This window comes from Mandrillus leucophaeus, unplaced genomic scaffold (assembly GCF_000951045.1).
Source record: "Mandrillus leucophaeus isolate KB7577 unplaced genomic scaffold, Mleu.le_1.0 Scaffold169, whole genome shotgun sequence".
In the NCBI taxonomy this organism is placed as follows: Eukaryota; Metazoa; Chordata; class Mammalia; order Primates; family Cercopithecidae; genus Mandrillus; species Mandrillus leucophaeus.
Window position 1 is genome coordinate 1,581,229 of NW_012101687.1, and position 20,377 is coordinate 1,601,605.

General features: G+C 38.3%; 1 protein-coding gene across 3 annotated transcripts in view; it reads right to left on the reverse strand.

Annotated features, from left to right (window-relative positions):
• The window catches only part of GRIP1 (glutamate receptor interacting protein 1), a 328,912-nt gene that overhangs the window by 148,498 nt on the left and 160,037 nt on the right, over positions 1-20,377 (reverse strand). The window lies entirely within an intron of this gene.

The window sequence follows — 20,377 nt, forward strand, 5'->3', positions numbered from 1 at the left end:
CTGGGCTGCAGGTGTAGTGCCCGGGAATCTGTGAAGATGCCTCTGGGTATATGTAAAAAAAGAGGTAGGAGGATTCCAGGAAAAGTATGCCTCACTCCCTTAGGCTGAGTAGCTTTACCATAACTTGAATCAATAAAAATACCTGAATGATTAAACAACAGTAGATAATTAATTCATTGTCTCACTTTCTTCCTTCTTACTCAGAACTCTCTTAGGCACTTACTGTTAAATATTTGATGTTCTGGGATTTTCCTTTGGGTAAGGCTCAAAAATGTACTTAAATGTACTTAAACCTAAAACTATTATATTTTAAATAATAAGGTTCTACTTTTATTTTTAAACACTCTGTTAATACTTTTGTTTTTGTAAGAATATTAACTGAGTCTTACACTTTGAACTCAAAATCTTAAATTTAGAATACATAAAGTCACATTCCAGTATTTGTTCTGCCTTCAAAACTTTTACCTATACTTAAAACATTGTTTCGTATATCTGCTATAGTTTCTTTCAATCTTCTGTGAGTATAATGTCAGATTTGTGAGGTTCATCTGGGTTTAATCCTAGGTTTAACGCTACATGGTCTGTGTGAATTTGAATAAGTTAATTTCTTGAAGACACAGTTTACTTCGTCTGTTAAAAATAAGGATATTAGGTCAGGCGCAGTGGCTCATGCCTATAATCCCAGCACTTTGGGAGGCTGACGTGGGAGGGTTGCTTGAAGCCAGGAGTTTGAGACCAGCCTGGGTAACAAAGTGAGAGTCTTTCTCTAAAAAAACAAATTAAAAAAAGGTAGCCTGGTGTGGTGGCACACGCCTGTATTCCCAGCTACTTGGGAGGTTGAAATAGGAGGATGGTTTGAGCCCAAGAGTTTGAGGCTGCAATGAGCTATGATTGCACCACTGCACTCCAGTCAGGGTGACAGAGCAAGCAAGAAAGAAGCATCTCAGAAAGAAAGAAAGAGTAAGAAAGAGAGAAGCTCTTTTGAGACAGAGCATCTCAAAAAAACAAAAACAAAAACAAATAAAAAGAATCTTAATGTATGTGTCCTAGGGTTGCTATAACTATTAGAGTTAATATAATGTGTAAAGTATCTGTACGATGCTTCTCGAGATGAACTGTATACATTAATGTTAGTTTTCTTCTCTACTTCTTTCTGGGTTAATCCTAGGGAATAAATAATGATGCCATCTATGATGCTTAATTAGTTTTCCAGTTGATGTGAAAAATCACTTTCTTTACTTGGCCAGAGAAAGCTGGAGAAAAGGCTCTTAAGCCAAAAAATTAAATTACTTATTTGTATGTCCCCAGAACTTTTAAGTTAGTGTTGCTGCCATGTACGATGCAGTGAAGTTGTTCCTAAAAGAAAGTTATGAGAGAAGCAGAAGGGAGAGCAGGAGAGAGCCAGACAGCTTCCAGTGTGTCATCAGTTACATCTGCATGTGCCGTTCCACTTACTTAGCTTTAAGTGTTGTGAATTATTTCACTATTACCCTATCTGCAATTTTAGATTATCTATACTGTTCTGGATTGAGTTTTATAATCTATAACTAATGAATTCCTATCTTGGGCAAGGTATTAAAAAAACATCTACATGTGGAGCATGTGGACTGTACAAATTACAAAAATGAAATTTTTATTTTTTTTCACAGCTGGCATAGTGAATATTCCTGCCAAATAGTACCTTCAGCGTGACTGACCAAACTAAAATCTACTTGAGGCCTCACCCCCCATCCCCTCCCAAGTGTGAGAATTCTGCAGGAAAGGCTGCCAAGCTCCTGCTCTAATTTTGTTTGGAGAGTTAAACGTAAGGGAAGCAGATTCCACAAGGCGAATGTACCACTCAGCACAAAATCGACTTTTAAGGAACTAAACAGATGAGCTGAAGTTAAGGAAATCCCCTCTGTGAAGTCATAGGTCCGAGAGTCACACAAAGCAGTTCCCGGCAGCTGAAACATCTCAGATGCCGTGCAGTGAAACTGAAGGGGTCCTCGGCGGCAGGCAAGCAATGGTGATGAACCGAAGCGCGCCACCCAAAGGCCGGCGGGATTTCACATGAATGTAGCTGAAATATGACTTCAGTACTTGAACCAATTCTTGTGAGTTAATGATAACCACTCCTTTCCACTCTCTGAAAGAGTGTGTGTGGCTCAGTACGTTTCTTTTTCTAACCTCTTGAGAGCCACAAACGTAAATGTGCAAGAAGGAAAGTCTCCAGTGAGCTGGAAATGTAGTCTCGATACTTAGCTTGTTCAAATATATGATGTTTATCTGAAGCCACACCTGAAGGTAGTCTAAGAGCATCTCCTTTTACCAGTACCTACAAGGCTCAGGCTCTGTGGAAGATAGGGGATATGGCAGGGGCTGGACCATGAATATGGATACCAAGATTTACGTTCCTTAAAAGACCTACAGAAAACCCAGCTTTCGATCAGTCAAAATACCACTGCGGAGCACCTTTCAAAAGCTATATAACTAGGGACTTCTATCATGAAGACTCATATTTGCTATTTTGCTCCAACAAGGGTTATCTAAAATAGGAGGGATGAACACAAGGTGATACAGGCCACTGTAGACTGACCCCAGTGCTTCCCAAAATTCGAAAAATTGGAGAGAAATGATTGGTCACTGTGTACTACTGTACCTTCTCTGGGGGATGTCTCTTATAGCCCTTCAAAGTCTGAATCTCCAGACTAAGATTTACTGTTAGATTCTGGAGCAACAGTTCTCCTGAATCACTGGAAATTGCTAATGAAAATTCAGGTAGGAAGTCAACTCTTGGTGTGGGCCAATGAATGGCCTGAAACCCTTCCCTGTGGTGCTCTGAGATTCTGGCATCCTGATGCTTTTATCTACAGCTGCAGGAAATGCTTCTGTAAGGAAAGGGAAGAAAAGGGAAAGAAGGGCAATAAGGGGAGGGAGGAGAAGGGAAAAGAAAAGAAGGAGAGAGAATAGGAGAGGAAGAGAGGAAAGGAAAAGGAACAAAAGAAAAAAGGAAGAAAAGAGAGGATGAATAAGAATACAAATTGCTTACTTAAGCCGTTACTGCATCTTTTACTACTACCTTTGGAGTTCTTCAGGGAAGACTAAACGTGCACTGTCAATTTAGATGAAACACTGCTTTTAACCTGTCTGCATTTCATTCAGATAACAAATATTTAACACTTTTTTGGTGTGTCTGGTACATACTATGCATATAGTGGTAAAAATGCATATATAATATCCTTGTCCCCCCGTCCCTACCCTTCTGGTGCTTATTGTCTAATGAAAGAGGCCAACAGCTTAGCTTAGCAAAAAATTACTATTATAACTGTGATAATTACTATGAAGGAAAAGTAAGGGCTCCCTGCGGGAGTAAAACAGGGAGACCTAATCTAGATAGGATGCTATGGAAGTTTGTTTTCTCTGGGTAAGAGACATTTAGGCTGAGTCTTTAAGGAACATTGCAAAATAGCTGGTAAAGAATGTGTGGAGGGATTGGAGAATCACTTCTTAGGCAGAGGAAACAGAACTTGGAAAGTCCCTGAGGACATGAAGCTGGCATCAGGGAGGAACTTAAAACAAGAGCTTAAAACAAGAGCTTAAAACAAGAGCATTGGGAATCAAAAGGAAGAAAGCAACTGGGAAAGTTCAACACTGAGATAGGAGTGGCAGTTCTGGGTAAAGAGCATGTAGGATTCAGAGGCATGACACAGATTTAGTGGAATGGCATTGAATGGAAGTAATGTGAAGAGCAGAGGTAGACATGAGCTGGGAGGTGACTGCAGTTCCTTGGGAGAGAGATGGCAGCATCTGTGAGTGAGAGGTATGGACAAGTGTGTGGACAGCAACAATGGAGAGGAGCAGGCTGACTGGAGAGAGTCAGGGAGCTGTGTAAGGGTTGGTGTCAGTGGGGCGGGACAAATAAGAGATGGTTCAGGAGAATTGCTCAAGCGGAGGCACTAGTCCCTGAGATGGGGAAGATGGGAGAAGAACAGGCTAAGGGGGAGAAGTTCTAAACAGTTAATTTTAAGAATTATCATATAAACGTTGTGTTAAAGCTTCTCTGGTTAAACTGCTTTTAAGCAAGGGTTCTGAAATCAGGCATAACAGTTTGAATTCTGGCTCTGTTATTTTCTACCCAGGCAGCTTATTTTATTTCCTCTGATTTCTCAAATAGGGATTCTTAAGTCTATCTCTTACGGTTAAAATGCAATGTGATAATGTTTACAAAATGCCTTAAACATCATAGGAACTTAGTAAATAAAAATTACTATTACTATAATCTGCTAATGGCAACGTATTATGTTAGAGAAAAGACTCAGTTTTGACTTTGACATTTAGAAACTGTGTCATACAGGCAAAAAAAGAAAAATGTAGTTGAGATTTCTTATCTTTAAAACCAGCCAAATTACCCTCTTTTCCTACATCATGAAGAATATAAAAATAATAATTACAACTCCAACATTTTTTATTTAGTCTTGAACCTATACCATTGGTAAGTGATAAGGGGCCTTGAAGTGAAATAGTCTTTGTGCTACAAGGAAGAGAAGATTATAAATACTTATAGCCTGTGACCACAGGAGCTCTGGAAAAAACAGCGTTGTAAAGAGAATAGTGCACTGGGGGAAAGGTATTATTTAAGATCAGTCTCATGATCACTGAGAAGGAGCAAAAAGTTCCCTGGGACATCCAAAGGTCAACTACAAAGTTCTTACATAATATTTTTGAAATGTAGCCTTCAACATTAAGTGTATGGTGACCATGAAGCCTATTAAGCTCTGTATCTTTTGTTTAGAAAATGGGATTTGTTGTCCACTTAAGTTGCAAATGAATCCACTAGCCTTGTGTGAACTGACCTATCACTGTGGAAGTCATGTGGATTCTTCCATTTATCAAAAAGTGACAGACTCCCATGTCAACACAGCCCTTTCAGTCTTTTTCTCAAAAAACAAGAGGTAGCCTGTTTTCCTTAAATAGGTTATTATGAGGATAAAATATGATGAAGATTGTAAAAAGTGCTCTAAATATAAGAAATTATTCTGGATATTATTACATTTGGCAGAAAGGCTCAAAATCAAATATTCTTCATTTATTTGTTCATTTGTTTGTTTCATCGACCAATAAACAAATAATATATTTTATGTACAGGGCACAAGAAAGGATACGATATGGGTAGAAATAGCTCCTGTCGTCAAGGAGTTTATAATGTTAAGGAAGAGAGACAGTCACACACACAGATAACTATAGAACTACACTGAATGGGGCAGAGATATAGGAAGCATCTAAAAAAAGATAAGATGGTATGAGAGTTAATGGAATAGAGGTATTTCCTTTAGGTGGGTTTACCAGGATAACTCTAAGAACAGGCCGGGTACAGTGGCTCATGCCTGTAATACCAGCAGTTTTGGGAAGTCAAGGTGGGAAGATCTCCTGAGCCCAGGAGTTCCAGATCAGCCTGGGCAACACAGGGAGACCCTGTTTCTACAAAAAAATAAAAATACAAAATTATTCAGGCATGGTTGTGCACGCCTGTAGTCCCAGCTACTCAGGAGGCTGATGTGGGAGGATGGCTTGAGCCCAGGGGGTCGGGGCTGCTGTGATCCTGCCACTTCACTACAGCCTGGGCGACAGAGCCAAGATCTTATCTCAAAAACAAAACAAAACAAACAAACAAACAAACAAAAACCAAGAAATAGGAACAAATTTGAAAGACTGTAATAGCAGAGTAAGAAAATTCACCTAATAACAACAACAATAATAAAACAACAATAAAAGCAGATTTTAAAATTTTCTATATGTGCCAAAAATGTGTCAAGTGCTCTAAATGTATTAACAACTTTGATCATCACAATAACCACAGGAAGGAGCTGCTATGACCAATCCCCATTGTAAAGACTTAGAAAGGTCACACATCCAGTAAGTTACAGAGCCAGGAAACAAATCTGGGTCCTTTTAATCACAATACTCTATTGTCTCCAGATAGGATGAAAGTCATGAAGAAACAGAAAAACATAGTAAATCCTTGGTGACAAATCATGAGGTGTTCAGTGTGGCTGAAGCACAACAAAAAATAAATCTAGGAGAGGTAGGTCAGGGAAAGGCTGGGTAGAGTCTTAGTGTTAGACTAAAAATTGTGGCCTTTATTTTATAACTAACCGGGAGATGTCTAAATAGAGACAATGGGAATGGTGAGAACAGATGTTGATGTTACGAGAGAGAGTCTTCAGAGACAGGAAAGGTAAAGAGGTTCCGGGAAAAATTTCACAGTGAGTCTCTTGCATTCTACTTGTTTTTAAGTAAAATAATTCAGTAGGAGAGGTGATCTGTGTAATAGTCAATCATTTAATATTCCATGTGAATGAGTTCATTAGATGCTACAGTGATTTTCAGTGAGGACAAGTCTAATCTGTGATGCCCCCACAGAGATCAGGTGAAAGCTTGCTGGCTCTTCCATTTCCTGTTTTACTGCTACCAATACAATTTCTTCAGGTGGTAAGAACTTCAGGTGATACAGAAAGAAGACATTGTATATTGGTGTGCTCTCAAAGAAATTCACATTAAAAGTATGATCTCAACCTGCTTCTGAGAATTCACAGTAGAGAAACTCTTCTTTAATCTTAAAAGTAAACCAGAGGGTCCTTACCAAAATTCTCTGAGCTCCTGACCTCAAGACAGATTCAGGGCAGTTTCTGTCATGGTTGTGAAGCCTGTGTCATACAGAAGAGCCAGGAGGCAGGGGACTCAGTGGGTATTACTGTATTGAGCAACTGTACCCTCCTAGGTGATCTTACAGGGGCATCTAGGAGTCATTTTCAGTGTCAAAGTCATAGAAACAAGTAGTAAAATAGTTTATCCCCTTAACAGTATGACTGTCAGAGTTAACCTGGTATTTTAACACCCATTGGTATACCAGAAATAACTCTTAAAAAAATTTTTTTATTACATACCAAGCACTGTAGTTAATGCTGTTGGACAAAGATAGCTAAAATATGGAGAAAATTACATCATGCCTGACGAGAAATATTGTAGTCTTCTGTTTCTTTTGAAGCTATATACTATTATATAATGGCTAATGGAAGGTAAAAAAGAAGAGTAATTTTTTCCCCAGTGAATAACTGCAGCTCATTTTATTAAGAGGAATATAAAATTAGTATACAATCACAGAGAAAAGTAATCTTAATTAGTACTTAATAGCACTCTATAAAAGATGGCCTCAGACTGACCTTGTGATCAATAGAAGTGCTTTCCTGCTACTCTTCTCAAAAGGAAAAGCCATTCTTGTCTAACTAATACATGTACATGACCTCAGAGAAACTCATCACACAAAGAGAGATCACCTCCCCTGACAGAGTTTGGTCAGTTTTCCCTATTTTTAAAATATGCTAAAATTAAAGGGATAATTTTCTCCCTAAAGGACATGCTTCATTTTAGAAGTATCATATACAATCCGAAAAGGAGGGAATTTTAACCAACTTCCCATTAATTTAGTAAATATCTCAGAATGCTAAGATCAAAACCTTCACAGATAATGGCTTCACAGCAGCATGCTGGCTTTATGCCTACTATGAGAATGCTGGGGAGTAATCTTTGGAAAATTTGTAATTGTCAACGGGACTACTGGATTTGATGTGATTAACAACGGAAATGATCAACTTCCCTTTTCAGATAGTGATTTTAGCTGTAACCACTTTAAATTGGTTAAACTATTTTTATTTATATCATTTTTGTTTTGTATTTATGGTTACATAGATGAAAAAAGCAGTGATGATAAATTCTGAAATCTTTTAAGAGAATTTGCCAGGTCCAGGGATAGAATAGTAGAGCTGGAAGAACCTCTAAGATGATATAGTCTGTTCTCCTCATGCTACGAATTAGGAGTAGTGGCCCAAAGATGTTTTAAAAAACCCTTCTGATTCTATCACAATGGATATTACCTAAAATATCATCAATTTGGCCCTTAAAGAAAATGTATATATTAAATTATTTGTCCATGTTACTCCTACTTGGAATCAACTGCTCATCACCATGGTACCTAATACAACACTAAGCTTCTAGAAGGAGCTCCTGAATTACATTTTACAGTATTTTGTATTCTTACATTTGTGTTATTCGGGAATTTGAAAGTGGTTATGAATACCTCTAATATAGTTTGGATGTCACTTCCAAATCTCATGTTGAAATGTAATTCCCAGTGCTGGAGGTGGGGCCCGGTGGGAGGTGTTTGGGTCATGGGGGCAGATTCCTCATGGCTTGGTGCTGTCCTCACTATAGTGTGTTCTCATAAGATTTGGCTGTTTAAAATTATGTGGTATCCTCTCCTTCTCTCTCCCTTGCTTATGCTCTTGTCCTGTGATGTGCCTGCTTCCACTTCACCTTCTGCCATGAGTAAAAGCTCACTGCGGCCTTCCAAGAAGCCAAGTATATGCTGACACCATGCTTGTACAGCCTGCAGAACTGTGGGGCAATTAAACCTCTCTTCTTTATAAATTACCCAGTCTCAGGTATTTCTTTATAGCAATGCAAGAATGGCCTAACATAGTCTACACTAAAATCAGACTATCCAAATTACTTCAGAGGCCCAGAAATGAACAATTAACATATTAGGAATTGTTACATGAAGTTAGACAGGCATGAGCGGGGCAGGAGAGGACTCTGCTCCCCACCCACCAGGAATGTCAGGTGATTATCAGGTGATGGTTTGGCAGTTATCACACTGCTGCTCTAAAAACGATAATTCAGCAGTCAGTGCACCAGGGAGAGACAATCTCCTGACGGTCCACAGCTGTCACAATGAAGTGTTAACTGAATGCAGACACCAGCGAGAGGCAACTTCTCAAACAGATAAAAATACTTGAAATTGGTAATTGGCTTTCAACAGGGTCTCAGGAATTGGGCGAGTGAACCGGGCATGTGTATTAAGAGACAAAATGGTGGAGTATGACTTTTGGGGGCATTCCACCAGAAAAGGGAAGAAACCTTCAGATGGGCATGCGTACAACTTCCTAAACACACTGCACATGCTCACTTCCCAAGCATAAGGAGGGCACATGCAGGCAGCCCACCGTAAGGGAGAAATCGTGGGAAAGGGGTGCAAGATGCTGGAGGTGGACCAGCATATCAAGCCCCAGGATCAAAGTTAAATGCCTGCTTGGGTCTCTTCCAAGTGTACTTTCCTTTCTTTCCTGTTCTAAAGCTTTTTAAAATCAACTTCCACTCCTGCTCTGAAAGCTTGCCTTGGTCTCTTTTTCTGCCTTATGCCCCTCAGTTGAATTCTTTCTTCTGAGGAGGCAAGAATCAAGGTTGCTGCAGACCCATACGGATTCGCCACTGGTAACTCGGATACCTTCTACCCCTAACAGAAGGAGTTGTCAGGATACACATGTGCCCCCTGAGCTGAAAGAAACAATCAGAGTGTGGTGAACAGGAGGCTGCAGGCCCAGGAGAGAAAAGCCTGGGGGAGCCTACAGTGGCTGTGAAGAGAGAGACTGGGACTCTGCCAGAAACTTCCCATTCCTCCCAAATACCTGTTCCGGGAAATGTGAGGTTAGAAAGAGAAGACTGTTGACCACTTGGGACAGGAACTTCTCATAGGGATCTTCTTTTTGAGAGTCTATACAAGTTAGGCTGTCTTGGAGCTAGGTTGGCTGAAACAAAAAGGTCATTGTGTAGAGCGGGAATCACAAACCCAAGTGCCTGAGGGACAGGCATGATGGTGACTTGCTATAAGGCTGTACTGTCAGGGACATGATTTGGACAAACTGGTAAGAACATCCCCATCAAGAGGGGCAGTCTGAGAGTCAACTCAAGCTAAGGGTTACATGTAGGAATGTTGACCCGGTGATGTCAAATTACTAACAGTAACCCAATATTTAGATTTATTCTAAATACAAAGTCTCTCTTTTTAGGTGTTGAAAACAAATTCCAACTTCCCAAAAACATTGTGAAGGTTGAAAAATACATGTTCCACAGCCATGCCCTCCAGTTTGTTGCCTCTTGTAGAGGGTGTAAAAAATGGGGATTAATGTGTGTGGAAGTTGTAGGAAGAAGCATAAGCTTCCAGTTGTAGGAAGAAGCAAAAGATGACAACAAACTGTTCTATTATTCAGATTTATCAGATAGAAAGCCTCTAAAGCTGAATTAGATATGGACTCGTTCTTTGGTCTAGTGGCTTGAATCTCACTTAGGTCTCTAAGTGGGTGTGGGATGGTAATAAGATGCATTTGTAATCACATGTACCTGTAGTGCTCAGGTAGATGGTGTAGGTAATCACAGTGCTCTTTTCCTTTAAACTTCAAAATCCTTCAAGCCTCAACAATCTTCAAACTGCAAAATCCTTCTCAATGCAGTGTTTCAGATGGCCACCATCAGTTAATCAGAGATGACATAAAAAATAGAAGATTATTGACTCCCCCTGGCCTAGATGAGCCTCATATATAATGTATATAGTTTTGCGATACTTTATCATTTATTTGTTCAAGAATATCCAGAGAAAGATGATAAAACATGCTGTAGTCAAATATGGAGATTAGAAAAAATCTCAAAAGCTAATTATTCATTTGTTTGAAAAATATTATTGAGAGTATCCTTTATGCCAGGCACATTGCTAGGCACTGGAGTTGCTCTAGCTGATAACCTCTAAACAATTGGTTAGACTTCCAACTACTGGCATTTCTTTTCTAGTCTGTTCCTGTCTCTTCATCTTGATTTTGGTGTACAGTCCCATGATAGGCAGAATTTCTGGATTTATCCCCCAAAGATTCCATGCCCTAAGCCCCAGATTCTGTTAGTATCATGATACAATATATAACTTCAATTACTGTGTTATGTCATTTGACATAGTGAACCTTAAAAGGGGAGATTATCTGGGTGGTCCCAAGGTCATCAAATGAGTCCTTAAAAGTAGAGGACTTTCTCCAACTAGTAGTATGAGAGGAAGGCATTGGAGAAAGTCAGAGATATATGAAATATGAGGACTCAATGCACCATTGCTGGCTTGAAGATGGAGGGGCCATGTGAGAAGAAATGTGGGTGGTTTCTAGGAACAGCAAATGGTTCCAGAGAGCAGCTGGCAAGGAAATGAGGACCTTGGACTGACTCCAAGGAATTGACTCTGCCAACCACCTGTGTTAGCTTGGAAGGGATTATTTCCCAGACCTTACAGATAAGAGCTTAGCCTGCTGACATCTTGACCTAGGCCTTGTGAGATCCTAAGCAAAAAAACTCATCCACGCCTGCCTGGATTTCTAACTTATAAAACTGTAAATCACTACCTTTGTGGCATTTTGCTACAATGTAATAGAAAAATAATACAGTAATGGTGGGAGGGGTTGGTGTAGGGAACCCAAGAGCAACATCTATCTAAATATTAGAGAATGATTTTTTATCTAAGTCTTTCAAGCTTCTGTGTCTAATTCTTTAAAAAAATTCCAAAAAGTAACTCAAAATTTTGTTGGAATGTATAGCTTGTATCTACTAATTTTGGCATTTATTTTGCATTCAGTAGCCAGAATTAGTTTGTAACACATAACTGAAAAAGGGCTTGTATACACAATATATAAGGAAATCATATAAACCAATAAGAAGAACAGAATTATCCAATAGAAAGAAAATGGATCAAAACACTTGAGCAGGCATTTCACAAAAATATCCATATGGCCAATATTGAAAGGTACTCAACATTCTTATTCATCTGAGGTATAGACATTAAAACCACAATGATATATTATTATATTCTTTTCAGAATGGTTATAATGAAAAAGACTGACAATACCAAGTACTGGTGAGGATGTGAAGGATGTGAAACTGTTAGTGGGAGTGTAAATTGGTGCAGCCACTTAGGAAACACTCATTGGCAGTATCTACCAAAGCATGTAACTGACATGTAATTTAAGGCCTAGCAATTCCACTACTAGGTATAATCTGATGGAAATGCATACATATGTTCGAAAAGACAAATATTAGAATGTTCACAATGGTATTATTTATAGGAGTGGCAAGCTGAAAAATACCCAAATGATAATCAATAAGGAAGTATTTAAATTGTGATCTATTCACACAATGGAATACTATACAACAATTAAAAAGAACGAACTATTGCTATAGGCAACAATATGATGCAATCTCACAAACGTAATTTGGGCAAAAGAACCCAGCTACCAAATAAATACACTGTATGATTTCATTTATATAAAGTTTAAAGTCCAGCAAAATGAATTTCTGGTTTAGGAAATCAAGACAGGGGTTACATATGGAGAAGGGATGAGAGAAAGCACAATGGGGGTTTTGGTGATGATAATTATGTTTCATTTCTTGACCTCAATGGAGAACACATAAATGAAAATTTAATAAGTTGTACAACTAAGATTTCAGTGCTTTTCTCTTTGTGTGTTGTACTAACACAAAAGTAAATTTTAAAGCATACTCTATTCTAATTTAGTAATATAAAAGTAACTAAAAATTCATACCCTTTCCTAAACTAGGGTAACTCTTTTCTCACCCACTAGTTTTATCTCCAGAAACATAGTAAGTGGCTCTGAGTTTGAATATGTAAAAGGGAATGAGGAAGGTGGGAGCCAGAATATTCTGCAAAAATTAACCTTTTTTTCTCTAGAAAACAGAGAACATATAAGAAAATCCAATTTTTATCTTAAAATACCACTGTCATTTAAAACTTATAGACTTCTTTTATGTAGGAAACCCTATGAACGTCCCTTTAATGACATTTTCCATGAAAAGAAAGTTAAGCTGGTAACCCACAAGGAAGCTTGTGCGTCGTGTTACAAATACTTTAGCAGCCCTTGGAAAACTGTTTCCAGTTCACTGAGATCACCTGTAAGAAACTGATAAAGTATGGGCCGGCGCGGTGGCTCATGCCTGTAATCCCAGCCCTTTGGGAGGCCAAGGCAGGCCGATCACAAGGTCAGGAGATGGAGACCATCCTGGCCAACACGGTGAAACCCCGTGTCTACTAAAAATACAAAAAATTAGCTGGGCGAGGTGGCGGGCGCCTGTGGTCCCAGCTACTCAGGAGGCTGAGGCAGGAGAATGGCGTGAACCCAGGAGGTGGAGCTTGCAGTGAGCCAAGATCACGCCACTGCACTCCAGCCTGGGCTACAGAGCGAGACTCCGTCTCAAAAAAAGAAAACAAAAGAAACAAACAAAAGAAATCGATAAAGTATAAATAGTGACTAACTTACTCTTGGGACTGTTGTAAGTGTTATATCTTGATATCTCCCCAAAATAAAATACAAAATATAGCCAAGATACAGTTGTGATAATGCCAATAAACCTGTAGTTTTTTACTGCAAGGGAGTTAATAATCTCTTCTGAAGACTCATAGCAGTCTTGATAAAAAGGAATTATTTAAAAATTGCTATTTTATGTTTGCTCGAGATTAAATGCATATAAGTAAGGACTGCCCATGTAGCTGCTGGGCAAAGATATAATACCATAGGGCATTCCTTCCTTTCTTATCTTTTTTTTTTTTTTTTAAAAGAGGGCTCTTGCTCTCTCGCCCATTCTGGAGTGCAGTGGTGTGATCATAACTCATGGCAGCCTCAAACTCCTGAGCTGAAGCAATCCTCCAGCCTCTGCATCCTCAGTGTCTAAGACTACAGGTGGTGCTACCATGCCTAGCTAACACTGTTGGGCATTTCTAAGGAAATGATAAAACTTTTCTCAGTATCCTTGGTTTTGCATGCTAGCATAATCTAGGTGATCAAAAAGAAAGGTTTGAAGCTGACCAAAGACAGTTACAGCTAAAGGGAAAGACAGAGATTTACAGGAATTCAGAAAAATATCATAGGTAGATTAGGAGGTGTTGTGATTGAAAGATCCATGATGTCATTGTGCAATGTAAGATAAAATCATGTAGTAACTTCATTTTAAACCTACAGCATAAACACTGATGTTCTGCTACATTCTACACATACCACTTAATGATGATGATTCATAAGAACAGCTAATCTATGGGTGAACACATTGTTCAATTCACAGTTGTCTTTAAGTGCCTTCTATGTATGTGTGAGGGCTCCACATTAGATGTTATGGAAATACTCAGATAAAGATGATTGGTTAGTGTCCCCACAGAGTCTGTAGAAACTAGTGGCACAATAGAAAAATACATAGATTATTAAGGTAAATTAAAATGTAAATACTTTCAAGAGTCACCAGGAAAGTATTACAGAGAGTGCTCCTTCCTCTCTCAAAAGGAAAAATAAGAGATTGAATAATCCAAATAAGAACAGGATGAATGAGGGAGACGGATTTGACCTGGGCCAGTACTATAGTTTTGCAAAGTTTGTGCATAGGAATACTAGATATTGGGCACAACAGTGGGAAAGCTCAGGGCATTTGGGAAAAATATTTTAGTTATTGTTCCATCTTTATTATCAACTGCAATAGTTTGTTGGTTACATTTGAAAGCTACTAAGATCACTGTAGACATTAACTGTCTCTCGTTATAATTACTCTACAGTGAGCCTTGTTTTATTCAGCCAGCAAGAATTTCATGTTCACTGACTGTCATCTGTAGTTCTTCCCAGGGAAGGAAGTTATAAAATAGACAAATATTAGAGAATCATGTAATTTTAAAAATCCAGAGCAAGTTACAAATCAGTACAGATTTGGCACAATCTTCTACACCTCTTGACTCTATAACACCTGCCCAAGGATTGGTGTTCAGAACGATGTTCTTGGGATAGTTGTGTGCTCCTCTACCAAAGACTGAAGTACCTAACTTAATATATATTCTCAGGAACATATTTTAGAAATATTTTAGCAAAGGTCTAAGCAAAATAAGTATTCTGACGAACTTTTAGAACATAAAATGATCCAGAACATGTCATTTCCAAATATGCTTTCTAACAACAATTCAATGTTGTCACAGAGTGAACCATCAGTTTCATCTTAATCCAGTGTAATGGTAGACTTGAGGTTCATTTTAGAGAAGTGGAGCATGAAAAGAGCCAATTTAATTTCTTGGTATTCACTAACAGTTTGGTTAAGGCGAGCACTTTACATGTATTCACTCCCTTCATCTTTTCATCAGCCCTATGAAGAAATACTACCATCATCCCTACTTTAGAGATGGAAAAGTTGGAGCTTGGAGAGGTTAAATATTGCCCAAGGTCAACAGAGAGCCAAAATCCAAAACCAAGTTTGTCTTACTTTAAAAGGCACTGTATTTTACTACAGTCATTGCTTTCAGAACTTTTTTCCTTAGAAGTTCATGCTTTCCAAAGACATGGAATCAACTCAACTGCCCATCAATGACAGACTGGATAAAGAAAATGTGATACATATACACTATGGAATACTATGCAGCCATAAAAAGGAATGAGATCATATCCTTTGACGGAACATGGATGGAGCTGGAAGCCATTCTCCTCAGCAAACTAATGCAGGAACAGAATATCAAACACTGCATGTTCTCACTTATAAGGGAGAACTGAATGATGAGAACATGTGGACACATGGAGGGGAACGACACACACCGGGACCTGTCGGGGGAGCAGGGGAAGGGAGAGCATCAGGAAGAATAGCTAATGGATGCTGGGCTTAATATCTAGGTGATGGGTTGATCCGTGCAGCAAACCACCATGGCACACGTTTACCTATGTAACAAACCTGCACATCCTGCACATTTACCCCTGAACTTAAAAGTTGAAGAAGAAAAAAAAAGATGCTCATGCTTTCCTTATACTTATACTTTTATGTTACTTTTCCAACCACAGGGCTCTCAGACCCAATTATTTGGTAATATAGTTCAACAATATTGAAGTGTAGGTTTTCCCCATAGCATTTTAAATAATTTGTTCACAATTTATTGAGCACATATGATGTGCCAAGCACCACATATGCATTAATCCTTTTGCTCCTCATAGCAACTTGTGACTGTGGTAGTGTAATTGCCACCATTTTACACAGGAAAAATCTGGCCTCCATCACTCCACACTTGGCCTTGGATCACTGTCTCCATCAGTGCATTGGCCACATTCCTGATGTAACTACGGGATGGTCTCAGAGCTCAGTCCCTGGGCCTCTCTCTTCTCTGCCTAAACTCTCTCCCCTACGTGTCTCATCCAGCCTTGCAATATAAGTGATGATGACTTAAACATTTATATCTTCTGCTCGGACCTGTGTACTGAACTCCACCTAAAATACTCAACTTTCAACTCATACCTCCACTTACATGATGGACAGACATCTCAAACTTAGCATATCTAAAATTGAACTCTTAATTTTTCTTCAAATTATTTTTCTCAGTCTTCCTTATTTCAAAAAATTGTCCTTAAAATGTCAACACAGACTAAATTAAACTTTAGTTAATAAAATTGACAGTTTCAATAGCTTTCCTAAACAGAGCACTGAATTTACTAATATTTATCATTTGAGATTTACTGAAAAAATGTATCTGATTCCAGGGTTGAGGTATTGATATCTATATTGTACACACACCACACACACACACTTTCTAAGAAATAATGTGTGTACTTGTAGTAGTATGTAAATAAATCAAAGTATTATTCATGAAAGTAAAACCAAAGCCATAAGCATGTCTTCCTGGCAATGAAAAGGTGCTCCACATTGTTATTCATCCAGGAAATGTGTATCAAACTTAAAATGAGATGCCACCACACGCTGATCAGAACGGTTAGAATGAAACAGGCAGAGAATACTGATATGGTTTGGCTGTACCCCCATCCAAATCTCATCTTGAATTGTAGCTCTCGTAATTCCCATGTGTTGTGGGAGGGGCATGGTGGGAGGTAATTGAATCATGGTGGCGGGTCTTTCCCATGCTATTCTCGTGATAGTGAATAAGTCTCATGAGATCTGATGGTTTTATAAAGGGCAGTTTCCCTGCACAGTTCTCTTCTCCTGTCTGTCACCATGTGGAACATTCCTTTCACCTTCTGCCATGATTGTGAGGCTTCCCCAGCCATGTGGAACTGTGAGTCCGTTAAATGTCTTTCTTTTGTAAATTGCCTAGTCTTGAGTATGTCTTTATCAGCAGCATGAAAATGGACTAATACAAATACCAAGCACTAGTGAGGATGTGAAGCAAAGGAAACTCTCACATACTATTAGTGGGAATATAATATTTAACATTTAATTGCGTCTTAAAATGGCACCTATTATTTTCTTTTTCAATCCCACATCATCTACTTTGGGGAATTGCCATTTCTGTGGCTCGTTCTGTTTGGGTCATTCAACATATGTTCTTGCCCTCCATACCACAGTTGTAGAGTGCACTATATCCCTAGATACAATGCTTAGTGTAGTGATCAGCATTTGCCCCAAGCTAAGTCATTAAGAATCTTTTAGAGGAGATCAGTCTTGTTTCTTTTTCTGGCATCACAAACTCTCAAAATAATGCAGACTTTTGGGTGGTAGGGCCATCTTGCTGTGACAGAGGAGAGCCTTTCTCAGGCAAGGAGAACTGAGAGACAAAACTCCTATGACATTATTAAACTTGTTTCTAAAGCCAGGATATATCTTGGGCTTTTTACTTTTGTAGGCTAATAAATTCCCTCCTTAGACTAGTTGATATAGTTGGGCTCTGTGTTCCCACCCAAACCTCATCTTGAATTGTAATCTCACATGTTGATGGCGGGACCTCATGGGAGGTGATTGGATCATGGGGACAGTTTTCCCCCATGTTGTTCTCATGATAGTGAGTTCTCACAAGATCTGATGGTTTAAAAGTGTGTGGTGGTTCATCTCTCTCTCGCCACCATGTAAGATGTGCCTTTCTTCTCCATGATTGCAAGTTTCCTGAGGCCTCCCCAGCCATGCAGAACTGTGGGTCAATTAAACCTTTTTTCTTTATAAATTACCCAGTCTCAGGTAGTTCTTTGGAGCAGTGTGAAAACAGACTAATATAGAAAATTGATATTGAGGAAAATAGGGCACTGCTATAAAGATACTTGAAAATATGGAAGTGACTTTGGAACTGGATAATGGGCAGAGATTGGAACAGTTTGGAGGGCTCAGAAGAAGACAGAAGATGTGGGAAAGTTTGGAACTTCCTAGAGACTTGTTGAAGGGTTTTGACCAAAATGCTGATATTGATGTGTACATATACTACTGAACTATTGCTGTATCTATTTAGCTTTATCTAAGAGTGACAGAAAGCTATCACAATAGAAGTCCATAAATAACTTTGAAGGGAAATAAGCTACTGAGAAAAGTTTTTATGAAAAACTGATGACTAATGCCTTTAATATATAAATAGTACAAGCCAATAAACAAAAAGTAAAAGCATCTCCAATAGAAAAATGAATAAAGGACATAAATGACAATAGAAAATGAAGATGAACATATGAAAAAATACTTACCTGCACTAGAAATTTTTTGGGTTGAATTAAAATATAATGCAATGTTTACCTAACAAATAAGATATATTAAAAATAATATTCAATATTGACGAACTCTGATGAGATATACACTTAAAGCATTGCTGGTAGTAATATAAAATAGTGCAACTTTTCTGGAAGACAATTGGAATTATGTTTCAAATATATTTAACACATTGTCTCAATGAAATGAGAAATACAGACAAACATTTAGGTAGAAAGATTTTTTTTAGTTATTTATAATAGCAGTCTACTGGGAAATGGTTAAGTAAATATAAAATTTATTTTTAGGTATAATATGAAGTAGGAATTTAATTTTCCCCAAGTGGTTAACTGTTCCAGCATCATTTACTGATTGGTTGAACATTTCTTCACTGATGTTTGACTGTACCTCTGGTTCCATATGGACAGTGGTCTGTTTCAGGCATTTTATCCTCTTCTACTGGTCTCTTTATCCCATGTTAATATTAGATAGACTTAAGGCCACAACTTTAGAATGAGTCTTGATATTGGGTAGAACAATATTCTTTATCTTCAGATTGTTTCAAAAATATTTTGACAATTTTTCCTTGCTCCCTTTTCTAACTTCATGTACATTTAAAAAACAGCTTATTCAGGTAACCTCAAAGATGCTTTTTTTGAGAGTTTAAATAGAATTAAATTTGTGGATACATTTGGGAGAAAAGACATCTTTTAGCTATTAAAGCTTCCTCTCCAAGATCATAATATAGGTCTTTATGTATTTAAGTATTCTTTTATGCATCTGTATTTGCATATGCATATCTATATCTATAATGGGTTCATACAACTTTTATAAGGTTTATTCCTTACAGGAACCTTGTAATTGCATTACTATTATAAAGGACACCTTAAAATTTTAACTTTCTGTTTGGGCTGATATACAGAAAGGCAACTGATTTTTGTATAATCATCTTATATTCAGCAACCTTGAGGAACTCTTAAAATGAGTTTCCTTCCTGATAGTCCACTTTCTCCTACATTAAGGAGCTGACTGGGAATTCTAGGGTGTGAAAACTGTCAGGTTTCATTCAGAATGTGAGACTGAGTTGGAAAGAAGGCAAACAGGTAGGGTCACGCCATTCCCTCCTGACCCTGGCAATGGTGAAACTTGGAGGGCTTTTCCCTTAAATGGTATCTATCCCAGTGGAGGAGACCTTGTCTCTCTGATGTGGAATGCTGCAGCCTTACAGAGACTATTGTCTTCAGTCTGGGAGCCGGTTCCTTCTAAGCCTTTGGGTTTTAACCTCTTACCTCTTCACTGACTTCCCTATTTAAATCACCTGCCAACCCTCACCTGTGCCTGCCCTTATTCCCTATTACAGAATACTGTTCTTGTCCTTTACAGCAATGATCACATTTGATGAGTTTATCTGTTTGGTAATACCCTTGTTTACTGTCTGTTCTTCCTATCCATTGCAAGCTTCATAAGGTCAGGGACCAGGTCTATTTTGTTCATCTTTTTCCTGTTCCCTGCCATTTACTTCAATAAATGTTTGTAGACTGAACAAAGTAGTTAGTTGTCAAATATCTGCTTCAATTTTTAATGTTAACAATCCACTTGTCTCATCACCTTACTTATGTAATCTGATTTTATCTTTATAATTGCCTTTAAAAAAGGGATGCTAGTCTCCATTTGACAAATAAGGCACAGGGAAATCAAATCATATGCTCCAAATTAATATCTAGAAATTAGTAGAGTTGAAAACGGAACCCAAATCATCTAACTCAACATCTAATTAAAAAAACATATAACAAAAATAAGACAGAAAGAAAGGAGGGAATGAAGGATGGAAAGAAAAAAGGAAAGAGGGAAAAAGGAAGGTGGAAAGTAAGAGAGGGAATATTCATTTATGAACTTTCCACATCAAGGGTATACCACATCATTTATCCTTCTAAAAACTCCTTAAGTTTCATACTTTCCCATTAGGAAACCTCATACTCTCCAGACATTTCAGGCCAGCAAACAGATTAAGAATACTCTCATACAACACTGTTATAGAGGAGTCATACAGAGTGAG